The sequence below is a fragment of the Melanaphis sacchari genome, unplaced genomic scaffold, assembly GCF_002803265.2.
Source record: "Melanaphis sacchari strain LSU unplaced genomic scaffold, SCAv2.0 Contig40_pilon_pilon, whole genome shotgun sequence".
In the NCBI taxonomy this organism is placed as follows: Eukaryota; Metazoa; Arthropoda; class Insecta; order Hemiptera; family Aphididae; genus Melanaphis; species Melanaphis sacchari.
Genome location: NW_020271264.1, coordinates 577706 through 584266, shown reverse-complemented (window position 1 = coordinate 584266; position 6561 = coordinate 577706).

The window sequence follows — 6561 nt, the reverse complement described above, 5'->3', positions numbered from 1 at the left end:
AGTAAATCAATTAACTTATTACTTGAAAACAGTACCAGATTATAGTGTTTAGTAATTCCTTATTAATAATTATAATAAATACCTACTAAATACAATTTAATTTATTTTTTTTAAGTATAATTGTATGAGTGATGTAATTTAGATACCTACCTATTAAAATAATATATAATTCAATACGAAATATCCTCCAGGTATGTTGTCAGTTGTTTTTCTAGAACCTGTAATAAGTATTATTTTTTATTCCTATTGGTTAAATGACTATTACGTCTTACAGTCTAAACATATTGAGAAAATCAAGAAATTAAATTAAACTTAAAAGTAGACACAAGTATCAACAATAATCTATTTTCTATCATTATTATATAATATAATTTAATATAACCTTCAATCGTGTAAAAATAACGTATAAAATATATTAAAAACTAATACGATCTAGGTATTCAGAATGTAAAATAAGTTATAAATATATTGTTTTTATACAGTTGTGTACTGAAACTTAATTTCTTATCTTTCAATACAAGATATAAAAATGATTCAACTGCCTATACCTATACTGATTGCAGGGGCGTAATTAAGGGGGGATGATCCCCTTCCCAAAGCCTAAATAATATGTATATTTATTAATTTATTTGTGGCTTGTGAAATTATGTGTTTTGTCGTGCTGACATCACAACAAATATATATTAAATAGAAATTCTATCTATTATATTAATTCATGAATCAATTGTAGGTATTAGGTCCTAATGATGTGATTGACGAGTTGGCTAAATAACCAAGAAAATTAGAAATTCTTTTATAAAGTATAAACATTACAAAAAAAGCTATATATATATAGTATATTATATTATATTAAAAACAAAATAAATTTAATATTTTAATAATTATTATTACATTTAAAAGTAAAATTTAATTTTAATATATTCAATATTTATATTTTGAAGAATTTATTATAATATTGTATAATTTAGATACTAAATTTTGTAAAATTTTAAAGCAACATTTATTAATACATTTTGTGTACCTATATATTATTAGTTTATGGATTTTTGATGAAATATTATTCTCAGATATCAATTATCACTGTTCTTAAAAATCTAAGTATTGTGAGTGAAAAAAAAATGTCTATCCCCCCCCCCCCAAGACAAATTCCTAATTATGCCACTGACTGATTATACCAATATTACAGCTATTTTTATTTTTGTTAAAAACAATTTAATAAATATATATTATGAGCACTTACATAGCTATTAGCTATACTTAACACGATAAACACGCTTTCCCATTATTATTAATTATTATAATATAATTTGCTCTTTGCACACGAAAACAATATAATGCGCTACTGTGTATCCGTGTCAGATTTCAAATCAATCAGTTATTGATCTGATCAAAGATGCGAATTACCATGTATCATAAAGCTAGGTTCACACAGAGACAACAAAATTAAAACAAAATAACTTGTATTAATATTTTTTTTAAATAATTTAGATAGTTCGGTATCTACTCCCGTCTGTAATGGGAAAGTCGAGTTTTTGTTTACGTCTTATACTTTATTATGATGTAAGTATACTGTGGAGTGTGAAACCTACATTATATCGTATTTATTTTTAAGGTATTAGGTCAGTATCTCTAAACGATAAATACAGTTATTTATGATTCAAATAAACTAAAAACCGTGAATATATTAAATTGCTTTCAAATAATAGTTAACTTTAAACTTGAATCGTTCTTTTATAAAAAATGCTCGTCTTGACAACACACACTTTTAATAATGACGTAATACATTAGAAATACATTTTCTAAATTATTAATAGGTAACCTACCTACATAATTATATAAATATAAAAACAACAAGACGATTCGACCTTTAACAGCAAACATGTATTATTATAATTTATTGAGATGATGTCAGCGCACTATTTGTTTACTCTCTGGCCCACGCGCAACATAGCAAATTTACTTTCAGCAGAACCAATCTTGTGTTATTAGTTTTATAATTTAAGTGAATTGACCTATAATCAAACTTCAAGATAAGAATTTTATCTATGTCTGCGTGTTGACTTTTTTTACGATAATTCAATTTTTCTACGATATATAAGCATTTATAAATTGAAATTATATAAGAATTTATAACATATCTACTCATAATAACTTGCAATAATACTACTCATGTACAATCAATAATCACGTTATGTTAAAATACTGATAATTTATTTAAAGTTATACGTATCTTTTTGTTAGGCCTATTTAAATTTTACGGAATTTAAAATAAACAATTTGTTCAATCATAACTGTTCAGTTGATTTAAATCAACTTTACCATACGATATAGTGGTCTTTAAAATAATATTAAAAGATATATGACCATTGACCCCTTTAGCACGAGTTGTATATAAATTATTTTGTACTTCAGTAGGTAATATTAATATCATTATTAATTAATATTATTTGTTTTCCATATATTTTTATGTGAATACGTCGTGATCGTTTTTATTGAATAACTTTTTAAAACCTTAACTATACTTCAGTTTATTTTTATTATCATATATTTCGATGACATCCCCTAAAAAATCCTAGATGCTCTAAATATTTTCATCACTGATATTATTAATTCAGTATTTAATATGTACCTAATAACCGGGTATTTAATATTTATAAACCGTGCAAGGCATTGAAAGAAAACTGGTTTTCAACTTAGTATGGTACTACAGCTGATGTCACATACGGAGATAGTATTGGCGCAAGTATTGTCGGGTGCAGCACATATAGAATGAGATTAAAATTTTACCAAAAAAACATGGTTTCGTATACTTTTAAAAATCCGGTTTACTGAATGGTTTAACATATTTAATTTTTCACTTTTCATAAAAATTGTAGAGAAGAAATTTATATAGACGGATATATATCTCTTTTTTGATATCACATTTCAATTGTCCAATATTTCATGATTGATTTTATGTTTTTTTCTTTTTATTGTTTTGAATGTTATAATTATCTAATCAATTAATAAAAAAATAGTTTCTATATAATTCTTGATGAAACTTTCTTCTAAAACTGTTGTCATATGTGTTATTACTATAAATCTCTTTATAGTAAATTGTATTATTAAGTTTTATTTTAAATCAATAGCAGAGACGTATTTACGGGAGGAGGATGAAAGTGTCATAATATACTCATATCCCACTCCATTAGTTTTTTTTCATCTATTAATTAATCATAATTCATTGTCAAAATAAAAATTCATGTTTTAAATATATTTTTCTATGTGATTTTATATTTTTTATAAAAATTTAGGCTGATAGATAAAATATAATTATCGGAAAGACCCCAAGCCAATAAATTTGTATTATGTCATAATAAAAAACTGTGCTCAGCATCGCTAATTTCGAAGTTTCAATTATTTGGAATGTCGAAGAATAAATGAGATGGATAATTTGGACATTAAATAACCTGATTTTATAAGTAAAAGTGCTCAGTAAAAAGATTGACGGTATCAATTTTATTATTATTACTTATTTACTTTTCATTTTTAAATCAACTAACTTAAAAATTGTGTTTCCTTCTTTATTCCTCTTAACAAAATTTCGGACTCGTTTCGGATTGGTACAGAACTTAGCCTCCGTACGCACCAAAAATGTTTTGTAACATTTCACTGTTACGTATTTGTACTTAACAGTTAACACGGAGGTAGGAGAAACATCTGTAGTCAGTTAAAATGTAACAGAAACTGTGAGAAATTTTTAACGTCTACACGTTAAAAATAAAAATAAAAGGTTGATGAACGAAATTTAAGAGGTTTAACAACAGTGTGGAGATAAATTAAAAAGGTTGGATGATATCGATCTTCAGGAATTAAAGAATCAGGAGTTTGAGAGACAGATAAACGAGGACAACTAACAAAGACTAGATCTAGTAGTTTTCTTAGGTTCTTCAGTAGAATTGGGTAAATTAAGGACAATTACATTGTTGGCCCTGCAGAAACAGTCTTAGGCCTCGTTGAAATCAACTTGACCATGTACAAGAAAGATATTTTAAAGATAATACACGTCTTGTTCACGAAATCCTTTTATAGTTTTATATCCGCTATTAGGATTATTTTCTCCTTAATTTGGGAGAATTCAGAGAAGACATTTTCAATGTTTTAGTAAAAGACTTATGAAATTATTTGAAACTGCTTACGTTATTCTTTATTGAAGTTGGATGAAAATCTTGCACAAACACACTTTTCTCAATCAATTTCAGTTTAGTCCATATATCTACAAGTATAATCTCTTATTTACCGTCCACAGAACATTGAGACTTAGTTGGATTATAATACATCGAAAATATAAATTAGTCATCCTTTATTTACAAAAACGAATCTCATTAAACTGAATATAACTGGTAACCACTATCAGGAGTACTTATCACCATGACACCATAATAATTGTCTGTGCACTATTTGTTTTTTCTCTCCAGACTCTGACCCGTACCTATATTATACACATCGTAAATTCAAAATAAAAAAAAGTAATTTTATTTTTGTTGTTATTGTCTTTAATATTAGAGTGAATTAATCTATTAACAAATGTATAAGTTATAAATTAATTGAAACTTAATGGTAAGAATATTATCAAAAAATTTATATTTTTATTGATAAATTTATAATTTTAAATTGAGTTATAAACTTATAATTTAAAAGTAAGTACTTATGTACTCTATAATCCCTACTGATTTTGATAAAATTTCCAAATAGAAAACCATGACATAATATCTAATTAAAAGTAATAACCATAGATACCTCCTAGTGTGAAAAATCGATTACTTAATTTTGACTACAGACTGAGTGATCCGCTGTCCGCCACTCACGTGAATCTGTTTTTACCATGTTATACGTTTGTAAGACGGATACAACATAATACACGGGTGAAACGTTCTCTTAAATCTGGCCATTTACGCGGTGAACGGAACCTATGAACGATTTAAACATAACCTATAACTTATAAGAAAAACATTTAGGCTCGAACGAGACTGGCAACACTTAGCAATAGTCATATTTTTTAGTAAGATGCTCGTGAGTGTGGTATAAATTATTATCTTAGTTCATGCCATAACAAAATTCTTAATATAGCTATTAAATGTTCTTTAAATTATAATATATTATACATTTATACTATTATTATAGTCGTAAACGTTGTACAGAATATTATTTACTATAGTCCAAGCGTTACGGTCATAAACTTATAACCAAATGTGCTAATGGTGTAAACTATAAAAGATAACTTTTATAAGTGCTGCCATGCATTCTGTGTTCGGCGTTCCTCCGAAAAAAAACACTACATATTATACAAAATGATTCACCAAGTATGCTCAACCCCTTTTTCTTCTTCGATAATGCAATTATTTAAATTATTATGATTTCTGAATAATATTTAAATATAACTAAAGACAACATTTTTCAAATTCTAAGGTTTTTCATACTACAGTTATATACTTAAGGAGTGTCCTATGGAATTACGAACTTCTATTTTTTAAATGAAAATCCTTTTATTCTACTGTAAATTATTAGCTGAACATTTTTCTGAAATTGATGACGTATCAGAATAAAAATTCGAACGAGTAGTTTTTTAGTTACTTAATTCTTTGTATAAAGAATATCAATAGAACCACGCTAATAGGTTTAGAAGTTATAATAAAGATAAAGGGCTATGATGATATAAAAATTATATTAAATAATAATAATTTATTAACATGAATCGATTTTAAAGATTCTTAACCTTAGTGTAAACATTTTAATAAATGAGAAACTATTCTATTACTTGTTCAAATTTTGAATTTAGTACATCAACCATAAACGTTTTCGAAAAATTTATTCTCTAAATAATTTATAGTAAAAACATGAAGAGTTCTTATTTAAAAAACAGACTTTGGATTGGCACTAAACACTCCTTAAATAATACAAAAATTCTCTATAATTTAGAAATATGGTCTTTAAATAAATTTAAAGTATGAATATGAATTAATTAATTTTTAGTTACTTATTATCCAAAAGAAAAAATAGGGCCGAGCTTGATTTGTGAATCACTCTGTATATTATGTATAACCGTGCTGAATTATAATTAATGATGCTCAATGCTTTCGTTATTGTACTACAGTTTAGGTACAACTTTGCAATATTTCATTTAAAATAGATTCATCATTCATACGATTATTGATCGTTAATTATAACCGATTGTATATGTGTTTTCTTGAATTCGACGACACTGCAATGATATGGTAGACTTTATTTTTATCATTATTTTGTTTTATGCCACATAAACTATATGACGTTATACTCGTAGTACCGACAGCACTCAGACGAATAAGTCATTGATCAATAATCGCTATAGGTATTCGATGTTTATTTGTTATAAAATTCATAAACCTGTGTAGGTATCAATCAGACAAATGAGACTGTAGAACCACAATAGGAGCAATTGCAGTTTCCCATGCGATTTAATATATAGTATATACTATAGTCTAAAGTTTAATATAGATAAGATGCATTCTATAATGTGACCGCTTCATGTAAAAAGTTTAAACA